Source organism: Pan troglodytes, chromosome 3 (assembly GCF_028858775.2).
Source record: "Pan troglodytes isolate AG18354 chromosome 3, NHGRI_mPanTro3-v2.0_pri, whole genome shotgun sequence".
Lineage (NCBI taxonomy): Eukaryota > Metazoa > Chordata > Mammalia > Primates > Hominidae > Pan > Pan troglodytes.
In genome coordinates, this window is record NC_072401.2 from 12,688,264 (window position 1) to 12,716,149 (window position 27,886).

At 36.8% G+C, this 27,886-nt stretch overlaps 1 long non-coding RNA gene across 1 annotated transcript; it reads left to right on the plus strand.

The window, feature by feature from the left end:
* The first annotated feature begins 117 nt into the window (after positions 1 to 117).
* LOC104005985 (uncharacterized) lies at positions 118 to 27,886 on the plus strand. Its single transcript, XR_679495.1, has 4 exons — positions 118 to 295; positions 19,637 to 19,759; positions 23,527 to 23,562; positions 27,587 to 27,886. It is a non-coding gene; the product is annotated as an uncharacterized LOC104005985 (long non-coding RNA).

Below are 27,886 nucleotides of genomic sequence, written 5' to 3' on the forward strand. Positions count from 1 at the left end.
ACAATAGGTAAAAAGGCTACGGAAGGTAGATTGTCAGACAATTACTACAGTGGGCCTGCTTTCCCTGCGGGAACCTGAAACAAAGTATACGATATGACCCTTACAGGCATCCTGCCTAAGGAAGAGGACACTGGGGCATTTAACTGCCAGTGCCCAGCAGTCGTAGTTGAGTCCTGCTGATGAAACAGAAAACCTGCAACCTGCCCTGTTTGCAGGCAGAACAGACAGTTAAATATATCAGCCAAGGAACAGCAGGGGCGGGTAGCTGAAGTTTGGACAGTCGAGCCCATAAATGGTAGGGAACGGATTTGTCACAACATCAACTCTGCACGTATTATATGATACTTTTTTTTTATTATACTTTAAGTTTTAGGGTACATGTGCACAATGTGCAGGTTTGTTACATATGTATACATGTGCCATGTTGGTGTGCTGCACCCATTAACTCGTCATTTAGCATTAGGTATATCTCCTAATGCTATCCCTCCCCCCTCCCCCCACCCCACAACAGGCCCCAGTGTGTGATGTTCCCCACCCTGTGTCCACGTGTTCTCATTCTTCAGTTCCCACCTATGAGTGAGAACATGAGGTGTTTGGTTTTTTGACCTTGCAATAATTTGCTTAGAATGATGGTTTCCAGCTTCATCCAGGACCCTACAAAGAACATGAACTCATCATTTTTTATGGCTGCATAGTATTCCATGGTGTATATGTGCCACATTTTCTTCATCCAGTCTATCATTGTTGGACATTTGGGTTGGTTCCAAGTCTTTGCTATTGTGAATAGTGCTGCAATAAACATACGTGTGCATGTGTCTTTATAGCAGCATGATTTATAATCCTTTGGATATATACCCAGTAATGGGATGTCTGGGTCAAATGGTATTTCTAGTTCTAGATCCCTGAGGAATCACCACACTGACTTCCACAATGGTTGAACTAGTTTACAGTCCCACCAACAGTGTAAAAGTGTTCCTATTTCTCCACATCCTGTCCAGCACCTGTTGTTCCCTGACTTTTTAACGGTCGCCATTCTAACTGGTGTGAGATGGTATCTCATTGTGGTTTTGATTTGCATTTCTCTGATGGCCACTGATGATGAGCACTTTTTCATGTGTCTTTTGGATGCATAAATGTCTTCTTTTGAGAAGTGTCTGTTCATATCCTTTGCCCACTTGTTGATGGGGTTGCTTGTTTTTTTCTTCTAAATTTGTTGGAGTTCTTTGTAGATTCTGTTAGCCCTTTGTCAGATGAGCAGATTGCAAAAATTTTCTCCCATTCTGTAGGTTGCCTGTTCACTCTGATGGTAGTTTCTTTTGCTGTGCAGAAGCTCTTTAGTTTAATTAGATCCCATTTGTCAATTTTGGCTTTTGTTGCCATTGCTTTCGGTGTTCTAGACATGAAGTCCTTGCCCATGCCTATGTCCTGAATGGTATTGCCTAGGTTTTCTTCTAGGGTTTTTATGGTTCTGTGCAGTCTGTATTATTACCAATGCTAATTATAAATGAAGAAACTGAGGTTCAGAGATGTTACTTAATTCACTTAAGGCCACACAGCTAGTAAGCAGAGGAAGTGAATTCCAAACCCAGGATTTCATCTGACTTCCATGCTTCGACTCTTGACCTCTCATTAATACGTTGTTTACTTGGCAACTAGTCAGTTTGGAAAGTTGGCTTTCTCTGGGGAATATCATGGGGCTAATTGGGAGATGCTTTCAATCACAATATGTTAATAATCTACAATAATTCAAAAAAGTGTAATAGAACTGTGGAATCCCTGAAGTAAAACATGATAAACCTCCACTTCTTTCTCTCTCTTTGCAGTGTTCTTAAGTATTTGTTCCAGTGTGTAGATGTTCCCATTATGTTTTTCTGTATGCATATGTATATGGGAAATACTGAAGTGGGACATAACAAATATATATTAACTTTGGGACATTTTTATTATTAGGGGCTAGGCTTAAGACATCTCATCACCTGTTTCTAGGATGTTAATGAATGTCGTGGGTGAAATAAATTCTCTTTAGCTTGCACAAGCTGGATTGGAACTCCACACTGGATTTCAGGGAAAACATGGCTTTTAAGGAAAAGAAAGAATTCAAATAAGGATAGAATATAGGACTCTGAAAGGTACAGAGGAGAAGGAATGTCATTCCAGGTAATAAAATTTGGTATGAGGATATTTGTGGAAGTAGAACTCTGCAAAGTGCATTCTGAGGATATGAACAAAACAATTTCATAGAATGGAATTTATGAGAGATATGGGACTCAAGGTCATAACGCTATATTGAGGCCAGATTGCAGGGGCTCTTGAATGCCAGGCTTAGAAGTTTGAATTTTACCTCATCTTTTTGGACCTAGAGAAGACCTTTGCTTCCATAAATAAAAGGACAGTGTTTACTTCCTAGCCATCATTACAGCAGAATTATTGCTTCTGCTATGCCAACCCTAATATTGCCTTTTTGGTTTGTTTTTCTTTATTTCATGATAAAATAAACTAGTTCACTGCAAGCAATTTTCTACAATAGCCAAACTGTAAAATAAAAGTCCTACGTAAATTCACCCCAAAAATGTCAGTTTAGTGTACCTTCCAGATATATATACACGTATATCTCTCATACACACAGACAGTCTCAATAAACAAGCTGCTCCTTTGTAATTCCAAATTTATTCACTTGATATAACATTAATATATTTATGTACCAAGATGTATCAATCTAACTCAACATGTTTATGTGTATGTATATTGGTAAAAATAATTATAAACTACAAAAATCATCCATAATCTTACCATGGCTAGAAATAAATACTTATATTTATGAAAGTAGCTAAAGATTCCCCTGAACCCATTCCATTCCATTTGTATAAGGTAAATCTCTGTACCTTTCTTGACACATTAATATGTATCTTTCTTTTTCTTAAATAAGTATATATATACACACACACACGTATATTTGTGTATTTTAATAAAAATGTAATCATTTCATACCTATAAAACTGCCTCTTGCTTTTTCTTATTGAATGCATCATGGAAGAGATGTACTTTATTCCTCCTAATAGATCAATAATATGAATTCACTCAGCCACTTTTCCTATTGTTGCAAATAAGTTTTTTTCCTTAGTGTGGTTTCTAGCCACGTTTATTTTTATGGATTTGTAACATATGTTTCAGCTGTGAATATTATGTGGAAACACTTCCACTTGCTGTCCAAACCTCTAATCCAAATTGTGACTCCAAACACAACTCTCTGGACCGTGTTCCATCTGACCAAATCCTCAAGCAAGTTCTGTAGCCCAATACTCATTTGTTTAGTCGCCAACCACATTATTTTTAAATTAAGTTCCTAGTATGTGCCAGAAACTGTGCATGCTGCTAAAGAGTTAAGTATATCTAAGATCTAATCCCTGCTCTCAACGATTTTGGCAACAGCAAGTTGAGAACATAATGAACTTTACGGCAAAATTTCAAATGCTTTCATAAAAAATTTAGTTTTGTCCCTAACACAAGTTTGACTCATTTTTGTTCCTGTGATTCAGACGTATTTCTGGTATCTGGAGGACTGCGGGTGGGTGTGCACATCATATATGTTCGTATGGTTAACAAACTCAGGAGTTTTTTTGTGAAAAAAAAAAATGAATTATCCTAAAAGAGACCTACAAGGAGTATCATGACTGGTTTAAGGCAAATAAGTAATGATCTGATTGGAGGATAAATCTAAAGATCAGAAAATTTGAGCCTATGCAGTGTTGAGCACCAAGACTCTGAGGTCACAAAGCTATTGCTTCCACTACTCCACTACTTTTCTCCACTCCACTAATTTTCAGCTATGGGATTTTTGACATGGTGTTTATCTTCTCAGTGCCTTAGTTTTTTCATTTCTAAACTTATGATTTTAAAGATCGAAGTTTTGTAAAACTTAAATGAGATAATGCATGCTAAAGACTAATCATAGTGTCCAAGGAATTATGAAGAATAATGATGTAGCTGTATTAATCAGCTCAATGAATTAAATAGACAAGTTCAATACTTTTAGCTATTATTTTATTAGTAATTATTTGTCTCCCATTATCTTGTGGGATCATATGTGATTTTTTTTACCACAAATGCCTTTGTTAACGTGTTTTGCTAAATTTTTTTACTTTTAATTTTATGGGTGTATTAGTCCATTCTCCTCCTGCTAATAAGGAGATACCCGAGACTGGGTAATTTATAAAGGAAAGAGGTTTAACTGACTCACAGTTCAGCATGGCTGGGGAGGCCTCAGGAAGTTACAATCATGGTGGAAGGGGAAGCAAACATGTTCCTCTTCACATGGCAGCATCAAGGAGAAGAATGTGTGTCCAATGAAGGGGGAAGCCCCTTATAAAACCATCACTTCTCATGACAACTAACTCACTATCACAAGAACAGGATGGGCGAAACCTCCCTCATGATTCAATCATCTGCTCCTGGTTCCTCCCATGAGAGGTTGGGATTATGGGAACTACAATTCAAGATGAGATTTGGAGGGGGACACAGCCAAACCATATCAATGGGTATAAGGTAGGTGTATGTATAAATATATAATATATAAAAATATATACACCTACTATATATATTATCTCTGTATAATCTATATTAACATGTAATATATAATTATATATACCTACTATATACTCATAAAATTAAAAGTAAAAAAATTAACAAGCAAACAAATGTGAGGTAAAAATCAAGTATGATCCAATAAGATAAAGGTAGAAAAATAAATACTAATACTAACAAAATAATAACAGTAAAAGTAAAAAAGAAAAATTTAATTAAAAATAAAAGTAAAAAATAATATCTTGTGATGGAGTACCCAAGATATTTTGATACAGGCACACAATGTGTCACATCAGAGTAAATGAACTGTCCATTACCTCAACCATTTATCCTTTATTTGTGTTACAAACATTCCAATTATACTCTTTTAGTTATTTTAAAATGTCAAATGGGTATTTTTAAATAGGCAAGTAGACATTAAAAGAATTGGATTACGATAATTTCCAGGGACGCTCAGAATGTAGTCTCAGATAAAATTTGTACGGTTAATGTGCTTCATTTCTTGGCAATTGTGTCAGGGGTCCCCATAAATACTGCTAGGTTTAATGATACACTAGGAACACTCATAGAAATCAGTATATAATTATGTTCATGGCTATGACTTATTCTAGCAAAAGAATACAAAGCAAAATCAGCAAAGAGAAAAGTCACCTTTTCTTGCACCTGGGGTGAAATTCAGAGAAAACTAGACTCAAGCTTCCAACAGACTTCTCATGGTGTACTCACACAAGACACACTTAATACCTCAAGCAACAAGTTGTCACAATGCATGTAAAACATCATCTACCAGAGGAATTCATTACAACCTCAGTGCCTGAAGTGTCTATTGGTAGCTGGTCATGTAAAAACCCTCAGCCTCAGATGTATCAGTATTGCAGACTCTCAGAAAGAAAGCAAGTATTCAGCATAAACCATAATGTTTGTACGGTTTAGGCACAGGGAGCTACATTTATCAGTTCCTAGAATGGTGGGAAATTGAAGTTACCACATGCCACCCGAGGGCCAACCTGGCAAGGAGGTCTTTCTAAGAATAGCAGTATCACTTAGGCTATGTTAATGATTTTCTACATAGCAACGAAAAAGGAAATATTTACAGGGAAGGTGCAATTGCATTTAACAGGAAGTCACGGTGGAGGTAGGAATGCCTGCAACAGTAGTGGTGCTATATGATACGTAATATTTGCATTTACAATAAAGTTATGTGAAAAACGTATTGTGTTTCACTGCCATGAGGTTGCTTCCACACTGAGGAGTTAGCACTCTGTCCAAACACTGGTGTTTCCAGCCTTGAGCAATTTAAATCCCCATTGCAAAAGTTTTTTCATGCAATGAAAAGTTGGAAGTTGTGCAGGCATTTTTCCTACTCTTCCCTTTCCCTTTTTGGCTTCTGAGGCTGACAGCTTCAACCCAGGAATCATTAGTAGAGATTGCATTTAGGCACCTAAGCAGTGGCAGTAATGTCTTTTATAGACATTTACTCTCTTCAGAGACTAAGTCACATTTAGGCGTGATCTAGACTAAATGTTTGTGTCACACTCAATATTTCTATGTTGAAATATTTACTCCCAGTGTGATGGTATTTGGAGATACTTTAGGTTAGGTTAAGTTGTGAGAGTGGAGCCCTAATGAATGGGATTAGTGCCCTTATAAAAGAGATCCCCGAGTGCCACATTGCCCCTCTGACCATATGAAGACATAGCCAGAAGATGGCTGTCTATGAATAAGAAAGCAGGCCCTCATCAGACACCAGATCTGCCAGCATCTTGATCTTGGACTTCCCAGCCTCCAGATATGTGATGGATGTTTGTTGCTTAAGGCACCCAGTCTATGGTGATTTGTTGTAGTAGGCTGAACTACTAAGACATATAGAGTAGAAACACAAGAAAATATGGCAGCCAAGAATAAATTCGAGATCAACATGAACGAACTCATTGGAAACTCTATGATCAGGTAAATAACACCTGAGAAGGACTGGAGTTCCTGTTTACCTGATGACACCCATTTTTACATAGTATTCCATTTCCCCAGGCTTTCTGCATTTATTCAACGAAATTATATTTAGTATGTGTATCAGGCAAACACTTTTCTAAGAATTGGGAATCAAACAGTGAATCAGAGAGAAAAACGCCCTGCCTTCATGGAGTGTAATTCTGGTAAATACAGATCTTAAACTTGTTCCAAGTTTGCTAAATAGATCTCATATGGCTTCATTTAAATCACATAAAATTCTCAGAAGAACATAGCTAAAGTTAACACTGAACTTTTTTTCTCCATTTATGATGAAAGCACTATGACACCACCTTGGAATCAAATAAATATATTATCTAGCTCTCATTTCACCATGTTTTTTCCATTATGAAATATTTATTTGCTCTCTATAAAAAAGACAACTAAGAAATTTGGCAACACTTGGCTCTTAACTCATGTTAGTTCTCATTGATCATTAATTTCATGCATTTTGAGTTAACCCATATAATAGATATCTTCACATACCTGTATGAGAGATCTTATGTATCCTAAGTGTTCAAATACAACATTAATTTAATTGCCTCCGTTAGACAGTGACAAAAATCTGTAATTTCCTCTCTAAAAAATCAGGACACATTCCTGATTTTTTCCTCTCTAAAAAATCAGGACACATTCTCACCTTTATAGTTCCTGGCACTTTTTTCTTCCTCCAGGATTTCTCAGTGTACAATGATGGCTGCTCAGTTATCAAATCGGCAGATTCTGTCAGCAGTCTGAGATGTAACCCCTGACTATGCTGAATACATTAATGTATGAGTGCAGCCTTCTTCAGAGTATTCAGAGCTATCAACCTCAATGGCACTTCCTATCATGGGCTTCCAGTGAATTTAATCAGCAATGTCTCCTTAATAACTCTGTTTCATCCTAAAGTGATTTTTTTTTTTTTTTTTTTTTTTTTTAGATGGAGTCTGGCTCTGTCATCCAGGCTGGAGTGCACTGATGCGATCTGGCTCACTGCATCCTCCATCCTCCTCCCTGATTCAAGCGATTCTCCTGCCTCAGCCTCCAGAGTAGCTGGGATTACAGGCACGTGCCACTATGCCCGGCTAATTTTTTGTATGTTTAGTAGAGACAGAGTTTCACCGTGTTAGCCAGGTTGGACTCCATCTCCTGACCTCGTGATCCATCCGCCTCGGCTCCCAAAGTGCTGGGATTACAGGCTTGAGCCACCGCGTCTGGCCCAAAAGTGATTTTTTAAAATCACTCTAGGGTGGTCCTTGTAAGGCTCTAACTCTCCATGATGACCGTGTAGTTTGGTTTGACCTAATACCTGTTGCTGGGGAGACAGGACCAGACTAGGAAAGTGTACTTTGTATGTGACAAGCTGAATAGGTTGTTGACAGATTTTTACAAGGACGCTGTCAAACATAATTGGAAACATTGTGGCAGAGCTGTTGATTCTTGGGAAATGACACCTGCAAAGAGGTTACTTGTCAATCTCAAGCCACGTGGTTCTGCTATAGTAAGAGAAAACAAAACTTCCTGTGGGGAAAAAATGGCAGAGCTTTTAAAGGGAGAAGGATGTGGGAAGCCACGGTCATTTTGAGGACAATTGCTGCAGGCACATGGAACAGGAAGAACACAAGGTTATGTATCCATCATATTTATAGACACATAGACATTACCATAGCTGCCATTTTTTGATTGGTACGATGAGTATTTAGCAACTGACTTTCAAATGACATACAACACACACAGAGACACAAGTCTTTGGTGTATGATTTTGGATTGCAATTAGAACAATTTCACAGTATACTGAAAGATTCTAGACAGCAGAGAAGACCTGAGCTATTTCCCTGGCTTTTCCACTTACAGGCAGAGGAATTTTGGACAAGTCATTTCACCTCTTTGCATGTCAGTTTCCTCAGCTATAAATGAGGAAATTGGATGCAGTATTTAAAACTCCCCCTTTTTCCCGGTCCTAATATTTATTGAGTAAATATTTCTAGGTATAATGTAAAAATATACAAATCTCAATTATGAGATATCACATACATCTTTTCCATGCTTACAGTCCCTTTTCAAGTAAGTAATGGTCATGAAAGTTTCTGTGGTTCAGAAAAAAAAAAAGTAAGAGAAAGAGAGAAACTCGAAATTTGAAAATTATTGTTACTGTGAAATTACCTGGTTCTCAATAAGAACGTCATCAATATTTAATACCTATTTGTTTATGTTAGATGATGTTGAGGCCAGCAGGAGATGTTAAATGGTAAAACAAAACAACATGTTGAAAAGTTTATAAATGTGGGTTGTGTTAAATACAGACTGGAATCTGCTTTAATTGTGGATTCACTAACAATGTTTAAAGAATTCTGAGGCTCCTCGAAGTAAAATTAGCAAATAATGTGATCAAAACGTGGAACTCTCAGGGGATAAATTATCATTAATGGGTTGATACACATAAGATGGCAAATTGAGCCTACTTTCTTATCTCATTACTCAATAAATAGCAGTCAAAATATAAGTTTGCTATATCATTTAATTTTAATAATAATAATATTACTAGAAACCACCCCCAAGCCTGTGCATCTCTTATTCTTGGCAAATCTTGGGACATTAGGTTCATGGACACTTTTTCATGCTAGGAGGCCCATCAATCCATTTCATATTTTCCAATTATGGCCATTGATTTCCAGCCATAGATGTTTATATAACCGCACTTAGTAATATGTTGAAGATCCTTTTAAAAGGGCATATTTTTGATTCCCTAATTTGTTAATTGTGTCTAATTTGTTAATATGAGCATTTAAGATGACAAAGTTCACTATTTGCTTAGAAATAGCTGCACTCAAGGCCACAACCCTAGTTCTATACCAACCATGTCTGCATTATAGAAGACTGTTTAAGCAAGCCCACAAATCACATGACATTCTGTTCTCTCCTCTCTGGAGATGGGGATTGAAAGTAAAAAACGGAGATTGGAAAGACAAGGGAAGGAGATGAAAAAGGTAGGCTTAGAAGTGTACTTCAGGCCTATCTCCATGAAAGAGTTTATGACCAAATCTATGATCAGATTAGAGGTCACTGAAGTTTCACACAAAGGAATTTTCAACTCAAATCTCCATGGCATAGTACTTAATGTAAGCTGATTTTATTTGTTTTATATAATGAAAACAAAAACAAAAGTACCTACTCTTTTTATTTCCCTTTTGTGAACATCTATAAGTTTACCCAACGACCATTAAAAACATGATTATTAGTTATACCAATTGCCCAGTATATGAAAATGCACCTGAAAACATTTATTCTGATATGAGAATTAGTAGAAAGTCCAGGCTTAGGTATGCTGTACAGTTTCTTAATCACTTTTCAGAAGGGCAACTTGCCCTCAATGCCATCTTCTAAAACAAACGGAAACAGATAATTCAAGGACCAAAACAAAACTGAGACACATGCAGATTATATTTAATGGAAATAAAATAATGTTGTACAGGGTTTGTAAATTGTTGTTTGCTTTTTTACTGATACATAATAGTTGTGCATATTTATGGAATCCATGTGATATTTTGAGACATGCATATAATGTGTAATGATCAAATTCAGACAATTAGGATACCCATCACTCCAAACAGTTACAATTTATTTGTGTTGGTAACATTTCAAACTTCTCTTCTAGCTTTGATGAAATGTACAATAAATTATTGTTAACTATGGTCAACCTACCATGCTAGCTAACACTTGAACTTTTTGCCTTCTATCTAACTGTGTGTTTGTACCCATTAACCAACCTCTCTTCACCACCTCTCACCCTTTCTACTCTCTGATACCCATAATTCCACTCTCTACCTTCACTACATGAACTTTTTTAGCTCTCATATATAAGTGAGAACATGTGACATTTGTCTTTCTATACCTGGCTTATTTCACTTAACATAATGGCTTCCTGTTCCACACATGTTGCTGCAAATAACAGGTACTTATTCTTTATCATATTCTGATATCGTTTGGCTGTGTCCCCACCCAAATCTCATCTTGAATTGTAGCTGTCATAATCCCCACATGTCATGGGAAGGATCGGGTGGGAGGTAATTGAAACATGAGGGCACATTTTCCCAGGCTGTTCTCGTGATATTGAACACATTTCATTAAATCTGATGATTTTATAAAGGGCAGTTCTGCACACACTCTCTTGCCTGCTGCCATGTAAGATGTGCCTTTGCTTCTCCTTCACCTCCCGCCATGATTGTGAGGCATCCCTAGCCATGTGGAACTATGAGTCCATTAAACCTCTTTTTCTTTACAAATTACCCAGTCTTGGGTATTTATTCATGGCAGTATGAAAATGGACAAATACATATTCCATTATATATATACACACCCCATTTTCTTTATCCACTCATCTGTCGATGGAGTCTTAGGTTGATTACATATTTTGCCTACTATTAATAAAGCACTACTATTAATAGTGCTTTAATGAATATGGTAATGCAGATATCTATTCTATATACCGATTTCATTTCTTTTGTCTATATATCCACCAGGAGAGTTACTGGATTACATGGTAAATTTACTTTTAGTTTTTTTTTTTGAGAAAGTTTCATACTGTTTTCTATAGTGGCTGTACCAATTCACATTCCCACTAGTAGTGTACTTGCATTCCCCTTTCTCCAAAGGCTCACCAGCATCCTTTTAAAAATCTTTTTGATAATAGCCATTTTAACTGGGGTGAGAAAATATCTCATTGTGGTTTTAATATGCATTCCTCTGATGATCAGTGATACTGAATATTTTTTAATATGCCCATTGTCCATTTGTACGTCTTTCCAGATCATTTGCCCATTTTTAATTGGATTATTTGTTTTCATGCTACTGAGTTGAGTTCCTTATATATTTTTGTTATTAATCTTTCAACAGATGGATAAATCTGCAAAGATTAAAACTTCCATTATATAGATTGATTGTTTTGTCATTCTATTGACTGTTTTTATTCTGTGAAGAAACATTTTAGCTTAATGTAATCCCATTGGTCTATTTTACTTTTGTTATCTGTGCTTTTGGGGTCTTATCCAAAAATGTTTTGCCAAGACCAATGTCCTAAAGCATTTTTCCAATGTTTTCTTCTGGTAGTTTTATACTTTCAGGTATTACATTTAAGTTTTTAATCCATTTTGATTTGATTTTTATATATGGTGAGATATAAGGGTCTAGTTTTCTTTTTTTGCACATGGATATCAAGTTTCTGCAGTATCATTTATTGAAGAGACTGTCCTCTCTCCCACTGAATGTTCTTGAGGCCTTTGCAAAAATCAGTTAGCTGTAAGCACATGGATTTATTTCTAAGTTCTCTATTTTGTTCCATTGGCCTATGTGTCTGTTTTTATGCCAGTAACATGTTGTTCTCTTTCTATAGCTTTGTAGTATATTTTGAAGTCAGGTACTGTTATGCCTCCAACTTTGTTCCTTTTTGCTCAACATCGCTTTGGCTATTCTAGACTTCCTGTTACCACATTAATTTTAGACTTTTTTATAAAGAATGACATTGGTATATGACACTGCAAGATTGCACTGAATCTGTAGATTAGTTTTGGTAGTACAGTAATTTTCACAAAATTAATTCTTCCAGTCCAGGGACATAGGATATCTTTCATTTTTTGTAATCTTTTTATTTCCTCAGTGTTTTATAGTTCTACTTGTAGAGGTCTTTCACCTCCTTGTTTAAATTTATTCTCAGGTATTTTCTTTGTAGATCCTGCAAATGGCATTGCTTTTTGGATTTCCTTCAATGAATTTGCTGTTGGCATACTACAATGGTGTTGATTTTTGTGTGTCAATTGAACAAACACACTTTGTGTGTCAGTGAATAAACACTGTTATAAAGACTATAAATTGCTAGTTTTCTGAGAAGGCAATTTGAGAGTATTTATTAAAATTTTAAAAATGCACATACTTATCAAGGTAAAAAATGTAACTGCAGATATGTGTTCTAGAGAAATATTTATGCATGCACTTAAAGGGGAAAAGGTACAAGCATGTAAACTGCAGCATTTTTAACAAAAAAATTATTTTCACAGTAGAAACTTTAAAAAAAACTATTCAATTCAAAAATGATTAAACAAATTATAAACATCCACAATAAAGACTCTATTAGGTCAGAACCAACTTCTAAGCTTAGTAGACACAGTGCCTAAAGCTGACACAAATGTTCTAAGTTTAATCTTTCAAAATCAACTAAAACAGTGAATATAATAATAATTATAGCAATTATTATACGATTAGTTCATCCTTAATTATACTCATTTATACCAAAAAGTAATAAAGAATATTATTAGTATCTTAAGAGGCTTATGAAGAAAAAAATTGCTAATGTCCATGAAAGTTATATCTCATTTCTGTATTTAGATGTTAAAAGCAATTATATATATTTATACACATGCTGCAATGTTACGATTTCCAACATAACCAGTTACATTCAAATGGCAAAAATTTTGAACCATATGAATAGTATTCCACAAATTATTATTATTATCCCTCAAAAGAGAGTATCTATAAAGTATGTAAGTGCATAAAGTATCTGGAAGAATGCACATCTAGCTTCAAACGGGGACTACTTTTACCAAGAGTACTAACTCCTTTTGTTCTGAAGGTATGTGTGAAGAGATCTTTTACTTTTGGCTTTATATTCTTAGATATGTGTGGATTTATTTTACAATATGGATATAGGTTTGAAATATAATACATTTTTATTTAAAATGTAACATTTTGGTTACTAGTGTGCATCACAAATCAAGTCAGACTTAGTGGCTTTATCTGAAATTTCTTAATTACAGTCTCACATTCTGAAGGACAGCCACATGGACATTACACAATGCTTGTCTCTGCGTCATAACATATGGGACTTCTATTTGGATGAATTAAAGACTAACCATAATGTGATGATTGGGGGTTGAGATCATTTTAAGGCTCTTTCCCTGACAGGTCCGGTGCCTGGGATGGAATGAATCAAGGGCCAGAACTGCTTACTCTCATGCAAACATGCAAAATCACCACGTAGCTTAATTTTCTCAGCATAGCAGTTCCACGGCAGTTAGACTGCCTTCATGAAGGGACTGAAGTATGAGTTTTCCAATAAGTGAAGCAAAATCTGCATCACCTTTTGGATCACATCTTGCAAATGGAAGAATGTCATTTCTGCCATACTCAAAGCAATCACAAGGCCTTTTTTCTTTCCTCATTTTGAAGGGAGAAGTTGCAAATTCACACTATAAATAAATACGTGCAATACAGTTATAGATATCTTTTGAAGATACAACTCTCCAATTTGACTTCTAGTCCCAACAATTTACATCCCTTCAACTTAGAAAATACATTCGCCCTCCCCAACACTTCCAAGTTTTCTACTATTATGGTATCAGATGGAAGTTTAAGATTTCATTATCAAAACCAGGTCCATGTTCAGATGAAGCCCCTTTTGTACGACAACTCTAGTGCAGTTTCTATCAATTTAAAAATCTGTAAACTAAAGAGACAGGAGACTATATACCTCCCGACTCTCTCTCTCTCTCTCTCACACACACACACACACACACACACACACACAATTCAATAGTGGGACAGGCACGTGACAACCACTGTAGTCATTTTCATTCAAAGGCACACAAAATAGAAGATACCAGATAATAACAATTTCTAAAATGCAAGCAAGCACACGTCATCAGTTCTTGATTAGAATTCCATGCTACTCCTTTTTAATTGTTACCCTTGACTCTTGGCTCTGCACTCTGTGGTCGTGCCCCAACCTTCCAAATCAATCAGTTTTCTACATTTTTAGATAGGATGCATGTTTGTAACTAAGTGTCCCTCTCAGCCAACTTTCTGCCTATTAAAATCTGGTTTCTCAAAAGTCTATTTTCTCTTTATACTATCTGTTCCTTTCAGTCCTTTTCTCTTAAAAACTTTCTAGAGCCAGGTGTGGCGGCTCATGCCTGTAATCTCACTACTTTGGGAGGTCAAGGCAGAAGGATCACTTAAAGCCTAGCTTGGGCAACATAATGAGATGGAGATCATGTCTCCACAAATATATATATATATATATGTGTGTGTATATATATATATATATAAATATATATACACACACAGAGACACACATACACATATATTTAAATGGCATGCCACGTTGGCACATACCTGTAGTCCTAGTTACTCAAAGGCTGAGGCAGGAGGATCTCTTGAGCCCAGGAATTCAAGGCTGCAATGAGCTATATTGGCACTGCCCCTGCATTGCAGCCTGGGCAATGAGCTATACTGGTACCGCCCCTGCACTCCTGTCTGTGCAAGAGAGCAAGAGCCTGTCTCCAAATAAATTAGTTTAGTAAATAAATAAAATTAGTCAAATTAGTAAAAATTAGTAAATAAAACTTTTTGGGTTTCTTGTATATTGATTTATAATTTATTCCATTAGACTAAGCATACTTCTACAAATTTTCTCTGGATTAGGTTTCTGGGAGGCTCTTCAGATTCTCAGAAGCCCTATAGCTTAAGAGAGATGGTCTGTAAAGCGCAATGTTAAGATCCTTAGAAGGCCTCAGTCTATTTTAAAGGTTCTATGAGGTACCACCTAATATAGTTCTAAAGTATTACAAAGGATTTCTACAATAATAACCTTGGCTTTATATTTATTCTGCAAGTACTCTGTGTTTTATTTTTGCCCAGTGGCTCTTTATCACATGATTTTGCATTTTTGTTTTTTGTTCTTTGTTTTTAATAACCCAACAAATCCTGGCTCCTTTATAATTCCTATAAATTTTAGTTGCTTTAAAATCCGACAATTTCTTGTTGGCTCACTTCTCTGTATCCATATGTTAGCTAAAATACATCAAATAATCATCTTGTTTATTTCATATTCCATATTGGAAGTTTTCTCAGTCAAATCCACTAGTTAATTAAAATTATTTTCTATTTTACACATCATCACAGGGAAGAGTCCACCAAAATTGTTGCTACTGCACTTCAAGAATTACCTTGTTTTCAGCCTCCTGTAACAATTTCCTCCCTAGCACTCCAGTGTTCTCTGATATTCTCCTCAAGGCCCTTCAAGATTCAGTCCACTGTTTGGGCCACAGTTAATGCCACATGATTTAGGTTTTTGTTAGAGCAGCATCACAATTTTGGTGTCAAATTTTATTCTGATTCTTCACTCCATAACAAACTGGCCCAAAACGTATCAGCTTACTGCAAACATTTAATTATGTTCCTGGATTTTAGAGGTTGGGAATTCATAATGCACCTCAGGGCATAGTTTGTCTACACTACATTACTTGATGTTGGGGACCATGGCTGAAAGACTCAAAAGCTAGGGGGTAACTTGAGCCTGGAGAGAATACCATCGAAAGGGTTGTTCACTCACATGGCTGGTGCCTGGCCTGGGAAGATCAAAGACTAATCCTGCTGTTCAGAGCCCCAACGTTTGCCTACTATGTAGCTTGGCTTCCTCACAGTTTAACAGTTGCAGCATATTTAAAGTGTGTGTGTTCCAAGCACAGGTATTTCAGTGAAAAAAGGCAAAGGTGCATCACCTTTCATGAGGCAGCCTGAGAAATTATAGGCATTCTCTATCTGTTAAAGGATTTGGAAGCGCACTCTCATTTAAGGGAAGAAGCAGAGGCTTCATTCTTCCATGAAAGGAGGGCCAAAGTCACATTGTAGAGGAAGATGCAAAATAGGAAATGTTGTGACTGTTTTTGGAAATACAACCTGCCATGTCAGAATCACCACATTAGAAGTATTAATATTAATATCTAGAAATAATTGAAAGATTTTGAAAATCCACAGGAAATCTTGTAGAAAGAAACCAACCATTTATTTATTTTTAAAAATCACAAATTATATCAAAACATAATTAAATCTCCCATTATATTTTGTGTGAAGAGTTTAATTGGTTATAAAGCAATCGCTTATGGAATGTATTCTGTATGAAAAAGTATTTGATTGACTCGGCTACCTCCTGCTCATACTAATTAACTTTGTTTCAGTGTCATCTCTAGGAAACTTTCTGACTCACTCCTCATCCCTGCTTACTCCATCAGGGGTGTCCTTTATTATGCTCCCAGGGCATACCACACTAATATCTATTTTAGCATGGAACATTTGGAGTGTTTAATCACAAACCACCCACCCTGTCTCTCTCCCTCACTCTATCAGCTAGCTGAGAACTAGATTTTGCTCCCTGTTCATTGAATACCTAGTGTTTGTTTACAAAGTGCTTAGAATACAAGCAGACAATTTTCTTTCTTAGGAAAGACAAAGAAAAATAATAATAATAGCAATAATATTTTACATTTATACATTCTTGAAGTTTACACACATATGATCTAATTTGCTAATTACATGTTGGGGATTTCTATTTTTACTAGTAAGTAAACTGATGCCTGGAAAGCTTTCGTAGCCTGCTCAGTATCATCAGACAGGTTTGTAGCTGAGCTTAAAATAAACTGAAGGATTCCTCAGTTTTACTCAAGTCATCTTTCCATCACCCCTTTCTACCACTGTGAACAATTTAGTAATGATGACTTGTCATGAATCTACCTAACAGACTTTGATACAACTTTGATTGTGCCATATTATGTTTTGAATAAAGCAATAGTAATAGATTTACCTTGAAAAAACTGTATATAGAATGTCAAGATTAATAGATGTCACTCTTAATTTCTCCCAATTTATAGTAGCCAAATCCCATATAGAAATAAGAACGTCGTATTAGGATTCCATAAAGACTGAAGTTTCGTAGGAAAAACTCTAAACTTACAAAACTGAAAATAAGATTATTTACTTGCATTTTTTCAAACAAGACATATTTGTTCTTATGACATGCCTCACACATCTTAATATTTCATATTTAAGTATGCACATGGAAAATATTCACGGATACATAATTTATCCAAATATTTTAACCAAATATTTGTTCACTTATTTTAAGTTCCATTGTTTAGACAGTTTTGTGAGAAATTAAATGAATGCTTTCATGATCATGGGTTGTTTCTTAGTATACTAGTAATTATAATTACATAAAAACCCAGAAATCAGAGGAGCAGCATTATGATTTTGTGTTTTTACGTTTTTCCCTTTTCTAGGTCCATTCTTCCTAAATGTTAATCAAGGAAGCAAAGGACATCTTGGAGGGAAGGAAAGAGCAATTCACTGTTTTCCCTGATTCAGCTACTCTCTGTATTTTTTAAAGCTGTTTGAATATGACAGCGTTTCAACCTTTCAGAACATTCATTTTTCTCTTATGAAAAATGGGCTAAGAGGACCCATCACTTAGATTTTTCATGGAGGAGGGTGACAGATGGAATTGTGTCCCTTTAAAATTCGTATGTTGAGTCCTAATCCCCAGCATGTGTGTCATGAGTATACCTCAGCATGTGACTACATTTAGATATAAGGTCTTTAAAGAATTAATTAAGGTAAAATGAGACCATTATGGCAAGCCGTAATCCAATATGACTGGTGCCCTTATAATTAGAGGAAATTAGGACAAAGACAGAAAAAAACTAAGGAGTGAAGACGCACAGGCACAGGGAGAAGACTGTCATCCACAGCACAGGGAGAGAGGTCTCAGAAGAAATCAACAATTCTGGTCTCCAAAACTGTGAGACAACAAATTTCTGTTGTTTAAGCCATCCAGTCTGTGCATAACTTTGTTATGGCAGTCCTAGCGAACTAATGCAAGGAGATTATAATTTATCCTAAATTTACGATTAAATGGATAATGGCACAATCTGCAATGTAGAAGGTAGATTTTCTCTCATTCCTTTTCTTACTCAGTTTTCCTGCTCTTGAAATCCCAGGAACAGAAAACCTGCAGATATCTTGTTCAGATTTCAATGCCAAGTTTTCTTCATCTTTTTAAGGTCACAACTTTTTTATCCTTATAATGTTTCTTAAATTAAAACCTATCCATTTCAGGCCGCCCTTGGATCTTTCTGTCCTCACAACATTAGTGTTTGCCTGTGTGAGACTGCCAGTGAAATTGATGCATGTTTCTTACGTTAATAGGCATATTTACCTCTTAGTGAGTGTGCATTTATCCTCTAAATGTTAATGGGTCTTATGCATCTCTCTTTCCAGGGAGACTGTATCCTCACACGAATACAGATTCACAAGGAAGAAAAAGCATCCTTTGTGCTGGCCACTCCACATAGCTTTCTCATCTTCAGTGCATCCAAACAGGCATTTCCAAAAGCCAGGTGGCTCATGCTGCCTCACAACAGAAGCTTTTGCTTTCCAACAGTCTCATTTGAGTAATAGGCTAATAGAAAACCAAGTTATGGATCTCCAGGACCAGAACAATAATAAGGCCATAATGAGATTCTTATCAATCTGGCCTCAGTTCTGGTTTCTTCTCTCAGAGGAACATCATGATGAAAATAGGAAAACTCATCAATCATAAAAATCACACAAGAGCCAAGCCAACTGGCTTAAATATACACACAACATTGCAGGTGAGACTGAATTTCACCGCTGGGAAGCAGTTTCTCTTTGAAAAATCAGAGTGACACACTAACTGATGGTTAACACATTAACTGATGTTCCTGCCCCTTTCTGAGTAGGTCCTGGGAAGTATGAAGTTAAGCAACTTTCCCAAGGCCACACAGATAACAAGACGTAAAACCAAGGATAAGAACTCATTTCTGAAATAGAGTTCATGTTGCCTCTCTGGCTCTTTTACTGTAAGCTTTAGGTGTTTAGCAACTCATATGTTATAAACAAACAAACAAGCAAAAAGCAATAAAATAAAGAACAAAGAACAATAAAGGAAATGCATAAGTAGAACAGTGAAATAACCCAACCAGTTAGGCAGCTCTAGTTAACTGAGAAGCCCTTGACTTTTTAACATCATTTCATCCCTTATTACTATGTAATTGATAACAATAGACAATAATGATTATGCAGGCTGAAGAGTAAGAGTAGGCAAAGACATCAAATTTCCAAGGTATACATGCCTCCTCACGTACTCATTTCCTATGGGATGTACACTCTATCACTAACAGTGTTTTTGTTGCTTTTTTTTTCTTTTTCCCCAAACTCTTAGATTTATTCCACTCTGTTAAGCTTCCTGAATCACAGAGTTGTAAGAAAGTTTTAGCTTCCGCTATAGGAAGTCCTGCCCACCTTCTCCAGATCTCTGTTCTCATAGTCCATCCTCTGGTTCCAGGTAAGCCACGACTTTGGAGTTTTTACCAAGACAAAGGGTCTGACGCCTGTAGTCCCCGCTACTCGGGAGGCTGAGGCAGGAGAATGGCTTGAACCCAGGAGGCGGAGCTTGCAGTGAGCCGAGATAGCGTCACCGCACTCCAGCCTGGGCAAAGAGCGAGACTCCGTCTCAAAAAAAAAAAAAAAAAAAAAAAGAGACTCACCACATACTTGAGAGGTAAAGTAAAAGGAATGTGAAGAACCATTGTTAAAATCCTCCTATATTTACATTTCTTTACTCTTCCTACTAAAAGCTTCAACTCTCAGGGAGGTAACCTAAGGACATGTTTTGATTTCTCAATTTTCTCTTCAGCACTGATAAAGCTCCTTCTCATTCACAGGAAAGTAAGAATGAGGGTAGAACATGTAGAAATATGTAGAAACAAGGGTAGAAGCAAGCCAGCTTTGCTTATTTATATCATTTTTTTGACATCCCAGGTTTATTATACAGGAATAACACCACGAACCAGGAAAACTTCGGAAGATTTCTGATAAAAAAAAATAATTAACTTGATTAGAACCTCTTTAGACAGTGGACTCATAGTTGAATCACTTCCAAAATAAATAGGTCAAATGGAATCTCTCTTAACATCACTACCAGTAAAAACAAATCACGCTGATAAAGTGTTTGACATGGCCAATTTGGGAAAAAAAACTGATACATCTATATGTAATTTTTGAAACAATTTATAGCTCATGCAATTATCTCAGATCTGAAATTTCTATTAAACAGATATTTATTGAATGCCTCCTGCCATGTCAGGCAAAATTCTATCTGCTGAGGACACAGCTATAAGCAAAATTCTTGTTTTCTCATGGTTTATTTGGAAAAGTTAGAAAACAGTAAAATAAGGAAGAAAAATATAGAATGTTGTAGATTTTTTAAAAATTCAGAGAAAGAGAATAGGAACAACCAGGCTGATGGTACATGTTCTTGCAACTGTAATTAGAGCAGGCAAAGGAATTCTCACCCATAAAGTGATATTTAAATAAATCCTTGAAAGAGTGAGAGATAAGTCACGTTGGTATCTGAGCCAAGAGTGTTTAAGACAGAGGGCACCACAGAGCTAAATCCCTGGAAGAGTGAGTTCTTAGTATGCTCAAGAACTAGCCAAAGGGTAAGTATGGTTGCAGGGTAGAAGAAAGGATAAAATACCAGGACATGAGACAAAGTTCAACAGAGGATGCTGTGAGATCATTGAAGTCTTCGTAAATTGATTGTTAGGATTTGGTTGTCATTTTGGGCAGAAGAGTGGCATGATATCACTTACATTCGAAATCATCACTCTGCTTCTGTGTTAAAAATAGATTACAGAGGCCGGGTGCAGTGGCTCATGCCTCTAATCCCAGCATTTTGGGAGGCTGAGGTGGGTGGATCACGAGGTCAGGAGTTCAAGACCATCCTGGCCAACAGGGTGAAACCCCGTCTCTACTAAAAATAGAAAAATTAGCTGGGTGTGGTGACAAGCATCCGTAGTCCCAGCTGCTCAGGCGGCTAAGGCAGAAGAATTGCTTGAACCCGGGAGGCGGAGGTTGCATTGAACCGAGATCACACCACTGCACTCCAGCCTGGGCAATAGAGCGAGACTCTGTCTTAAAAAAAAAAAAAAAGATTACAGAGGGCAAAACTGACAGAAGGAAGACCAGTTAAAACATTACTTTTACCCAGGCAGGAAGTGATGATGGTTTGAAAAAGGATAGCAGTGGTGTTGGCAAAAATTGGTGGTATTTTAAATTTATTTTGAAGGCTGCACCAGCAAGCTTCTCTGACAGATTGAATATGAGATACAAACGAAAAAAGAAGAGCTAATGGTGTTGCCAAGTTTGTAATCAGCTACAAGAATGAAGTTTCCACTTACTGAGATAGGAAGACTTAAGGGAGGCAGGCTTGTTGAGGGAGGGGATGGATGAAGAAACAAATGCTCTTAAAAATTGTTCTGAGTCAACATATCTTTGGTTAAGAACAGTTTGATGAAAATGGGTTGGAGTTAGTTAAAGAAAATTATTCTTGGCATATGTTAAAGTTCTCAAGAAAGCATTCTTGGAAAAAAACATGTTTAAACTGAGGTCTAAGGGATAAACAGGAGTTGTGAAACTGAAGGGTGGGGATGGAGAAACGGTTCTATGGAAAAGCCTAGTAAAGACCCAGGAACAGGATAAACCACAGCACATCAAAGTGCAATCTGCTGTAGCACTTGCTTTGAATAGGTGAATCTGTTCCAAAGCAATTGATTAAATTAGAGGTAATTTGAGTATTGGAGGAAGGCCTCAAAGAAGAGATTCAGAATTCGGTGCTTCAATCCAGAGTCTCATTCAAGAAGAAAAAACTTTTTGGGAAACTCCCAAGCTTTCTTACCCATTTCATATTCTAAACAACTACCTTTCCCTTCTTTGTAGAGTGCAACCGAATATTTTTATTCTGTAGACCTATTACATTAGCAAGTCTGTGTGCAGTAAACAGTTTCATGTGAGTCCAGACATGAAAGGATGGAGAAATCACTCCAATAAGAAATGCAATTGAATGGCCAAAACGAGGGTGTTGTGATGGCTAATTTTATGTGTCAACTTGACTGAGCAAAAGGATGCACAGGTAGCTGAAAAAAAAAAAAAACTATTTATGAATGTGTCTGGCAGGGTATTTCTCAGAGATTAGCACTGAACTGGTAGCCTGAGTAAAAAGGATTACCCTTCTCAATGTGAATGGGCATCAACCAACTCATTGAAAGTCAAAATAGAACGACAAGGTGGAAGATGAGTAAATTTTCTCTCTTCTTGAAATGAGACAACCATCATCTTATACCTTCAGACATTGACACTCCTGGCTCTTGGACCTTCACACTCAGACTGCAACTTAAACCATTGACTTCCCTGGTTCTCAGGCCTTTAGACGTGGACTAGAACTTCATAACCATCTCTCCTGTGCCTCCAGCTTTCAGAGAGCTGATAGTGGGACTTCTCAGTTTCCATAGCCATGTGAACCAACTCCTTATAATAAATCCCTTCCCTCCCTCCCTCCCTCCCTCCCTCCCTCCTTTCTTTCTTTTTCTTTCTTTTCTTTATTTCTTTCTTTCCATCTACCTATTTGTCTATCTATCTATCTATCTATCTATCTATCTGTCTGTCTGTCTATCTATCTATCTATCTATCTATCTATCTATTTATCTATCTATCTGTTCATGTATCTTTCTATCTCCCATTGGTTCTGTTTCTTTGCAGAACATTCACTAATAAAGGTGTGGTCCTCCAGAGAGATGAGTACATCTTGAATATATTATTTCTGTTATTCTCACAATAATTCTAGGAAATGCATAGAGCCTAATTTCTTCTGCCGTAACACTTTATTATGTGTTGATTATCCTCAGGTAAGTTAATTACTAGTAAGGATAATGAAAAACCTGAAACTAGCAGTTAAGTAGGTGGGAGCAGTTCAAGCATAATGTAAATTATAAATGTTTTCCTTTTCTTCAATTTTTGAAGATCTAAAACAGCTATCACCTTGCCATCCACCTAATACCTGAAAGATTAAGAATTAATGCAAAGAAAAAAATCATCAAACCAAATGCAACTTATTCCCAGAGTGCTAAAGGACATTATTTTAGTGATTCAGGAAGAAAACTTGGCAGAAAGTTATTCCTTTGATGTGTTTGCTTGATTTATTATGAAGCCTATGATACTAGGCCTTAAATATTTCAAACAGAATTGAGCATATACAAATAACTATCTTTTCAGGTGGAAGAATTCTAAAATCACACAAAAAAATGTAAGGTAAGTTTGTAACTATTCTTATTTTACAGCTGAGGAAAGTGAAGCTCATAAAACATAAAGAACTGAGCTAACATCATCCAGGTGTTAAATTAAACCTAGAACATCAATTCATTCTCTTGTATTTTTAGCACTGCATTAATATACCTTATTAAGCAGATGTGATGTTGAAATGTTACATCAATTATGCCAGACTATATAGACCACGACGATATGGGTCACAAGTGTTTTGTCACTATTCTATCCCAAACTCAAAGCACAGTGTTGAGTACACAATAAGTCCTAAATAAATATTGGCTGAATTGATGAAAAAAATGATATTATTAATAGGTCACCTTGTTAGGGACACAGTCTGTATCTTAGAAGTTATCAAAATTGCCTCTAAGTTATGAATGCATTTAGGACATTGCTTTTTAAGTGGTAGCATTTTGAGAACAGGACAATTTGAACTTGTGCGGGAAATGTGTACATGTGTGTTTGTGCATGTGTATGTGTGTGTGCACATATGCATGAAAATGAAGGGCTGGTAGTATTGAAGAACCAGAAGGAAGGTCTACGGATCATGAAAAATATCCCAAAAGACAACTAAATGTAAGTAATGTATCATTTCTAGAATTTGGTTTTAAAATTACTTTGGAAATCTTGCTCTCCAGAGAGGTCATATGCATTTGAGAGCAGATAATATTGGGGCAGATGTGACCTTTAGAGATCACTTAGTAAAGGGATCAGCAAACTACGAACCATGGACCAAATTGGTCCACTGTTTTGTGAATAAAGTATTATTGGAAGATAGCCATGTTCACTGGCTTACATATTTTCTATGGCTGTTCTCACATTTAATGGGTAGAACTGAGCAGTTGCAACAAATAACAAAGCCTAAAACATTTACATTAAAAATGTTTTCTGACACCTGATTTAATCTACATTCTTCATTTTACAGACAAAGAAGCTGAGATCTCAATGGATGACAAAATCAGCTCAAAGTTACAAACACAGACTTAGAGGCAGGGCTGAACCGCCATTTCTTAGCATCTCCCTTTATCATCATCCTATTTTAAAGAGTAACACTGACTCGCAAACAATTTAGTTTTACTTTATTACAAAATTCACTGTTTTTATTTCCTATACATATGGTTTACCTTGTCCATGCAAACCGGCATCTTCCAGCTGCTTTATAACATCTGCTACATAAGAATACCTTGGACCAGTAAACCCCCAGGGGAAATTGCAACATCACTAATGGGCTTATAAAAGCTGAGTTGAAAACTGACACAAGATCATACAAAATTTTGTAGAAAATTGATTTGAAAAAGAATGAGGTTTCAGCAATAACTCAATGGCCAATTGTATTAAGATACCAGCTGTATATTCTCCTTTGATGGGCCCTCCATAAATATTAACAATGCTCAATTTTGGGATACAGAGAAAGACAAGGTAATGGGTCAGAATCCCTCAGTTCCCATTTGGAATGTATGGTGGATATTTCAATAGTGATAAGGGTGCCAACATGATATAGGAACTATCTCTCCCTTACAGAAATGGAGAATGGGAATTGACCTCAGGAATGAAGTCTAATGAGGCCAAGATGACAAAAGAGCTCCTACTGACCCTCTGTGTGAAATGCACAAATCAGGACAGTATGCAGAATTGCAAATGAGTTGAAAAAAAAGCCAAACAAGGAATTATCCATCAAAATAGAAAAGAATCAAGAAAGCAATTAAAAATTGGTATTAGTCGAAGGAACCAAAGTTGGAGTTTATGGGTGAAGGAGAAAAAGGAAATCAGAGCTTGTGGTTCTGAACTTCATGGCAGGTTAAGGTGCCTGTCCCAGCAGCATATCTGTGCTGACTGGCTTCACATAAAGAGCTAGTGGGGAACCAGCCAAGCAGATAAAATAAGCACATTCGTTCATTGGAGAATGATTCACAGAGTTGTTTTCAGTTGTTGTTGTTTTTGGTTTTGGTTTTTTTTTTTTTTTTTTTTTTTTTTGAGTCAGAGTCTTACTCTGTTGCCCAGGCTGGAGTGCAGTGGCACGATCTCGGTTCACTGCAAACTCCACCTCCTGGGTTCAAATGATTCTCCTGCCTCAGCCTCCTGAGTAACTGGGATTACAGGCTCCCGCCACCACGCTCGGCTAATTTTTGTATTTTTAGTAGAGACGGGGTTTCACCATGTTGGTCAGGCTGGTCTCGAACTCCTGACCTCATGATTTGCCCACCTCTGCCTTCCAAAGTGCTGGTATTACAGGCATGAGCCACCGTGCCCAGCCAATCCACAGAGATTTTAATTAATTAACAAATCAATGAATAACTCCACAAGTGACGATTCCTGCTACCTAATGTCAGACCTATGTGAGTCTTTTGACAGTCCACATTGCCTCCATTGGAGAAATGACTCTTTCCCAAATCATGTCAATTTGCTATCAAGCTACTTCCCCAACAACAGGATGGGCTGCTGACCCAGGTTAGCTATAAATAACAATCAGGGTTATTAGTTGCAAACATATGAACCAATTCTTTCTAATTTAGCAAAAATGACAACAAACCTTGAATTTCTTGTGAGGTGGCACAAATAATCTGTGAGAATGTCACAGTCATTCATGCAAGAGAATGCATGGCCAGAAACAAAGTCTGAAGATACTGATGAAGGTACATGGACATTTGTGGTGTCAACCAGTACCCTTGCTGTATTCTTCATAGCACCTACTTCCTCCCTTTGCTCTATTCTGAATGAATCTTACATGGATGAGTCTGAGAGGTGAAATGTAATACTCATGTCTATTCCCTGGATGCTAGAAGAGGGCATTTTAGGCTAACATCATGGGGACATGGAATTCATTATATGGGTAATTCCCTAAACATAACCAGGGTACAATAAATGATAGTCATTCATTATTTTATCCAAAGAGAGAGCCCTATTTCTTAGAGGGACCTAGCATTTGATCCAAGTAGAATCTTATGGGTTAGACAGAGTCAATAAGACTCCTTCTTGGAGGAGAATGTATAGATGTTCAAAGATACTGGTTAGAAACTGTCACTGAGACTCCTTTTTTAGGGGAAGGGGCATAGATGTTCAAAGATAGCAGATTATTCAAAGATAGTGGATCTTTGGCCCTGCTCCATCGTGTGGCAGGAGTACCAAAAGTTGAAACACACAGAGAAAAATGAAGCTAAGAGATATTGTAAAAGGCAAGGATGTGACTGCATCACAAACACCTGCATTCAGTTGCAGCTGAAGCCACACAATCCTGAACTGTACAATTTCCCTAACTGGTTTTCTTATTATCTTAATTAAACTAATTCACATACATCAAACAGCCTAATAGAACGTCTATTCTCTAAATTTATGTGCTTACTGAGTAAAATCCTAGGATAGGAGACTCCAACAGAAATTTCAGGAAAGAAAATCAGAATGTTTTGCTGTACCTCTTACACATGAAGACTTCAAGCAGAGGGTAAACAAGATAAACAGGACACTTACTCTTTTCCTTCCTTGCACAGATAGTGCATCACTTCCTTTCTAACAATTCTTCAGGAGTTTTAAAGTTGATGGGACAGAACTCCTTGACTAGTACATGTTTTCCAGTGAGTGTGGTTATGGAACAGACACACATACACATCAACATATAGATGGTTTTCTCTGTGTGCCTAAGACAAGGTGCCATGCAGGCTCAAAAGCAATGTGCCTGTGTTCTCTCTCTCACTCTTTCTTCCTGTCTACATGTTGGTGCTCTCGTATCTTCCATTTCTATACAGAGGATGAGGCTGATGCTACCATTTTTGTTTACATGGAGAGAAAGAAGGAGAAAGAAGCACACACACACACACACACACACACACACACAAACAGAGAGAGAGAGAGAGAGAAGAAAAGAAAAGAAAGGAGACACTCAGAGGCTTTCAGCCTAAGGCACTTCCTTTAGCCCAATTCGCCAGTTGACCCAAAACTCTGCATTAGATTTTAGGCAAAAACTCTCTGATAATTTTAAAGTCTAAATTCCTTGTGGTTTCCTCTCCTCCCTTTGCAGATATCTTCCTCGAATACCAACAGAGAAGAACAGCAGCCACGTGGATAAGGCAGAGTTTGGGAAATCCTGGATTCCTTTATCATAAAGCATCTTAGAGTAACCTCAGAAATGCAGAAGTTACTTGTAATGGTGCTGTAGACACTGTACGAGAAAGTTTCACCTTTATGATCTAATTTAATTCTCACAAAAACCCTGTTAGGTAGGGTGTTATTATTTAAATTTAAATCAGAGGAAAATGTAACAGGAATTCTGCAACGTACAGTCAAAGAGATAATAAACAGGAGCATCTGTGGTTTGAAA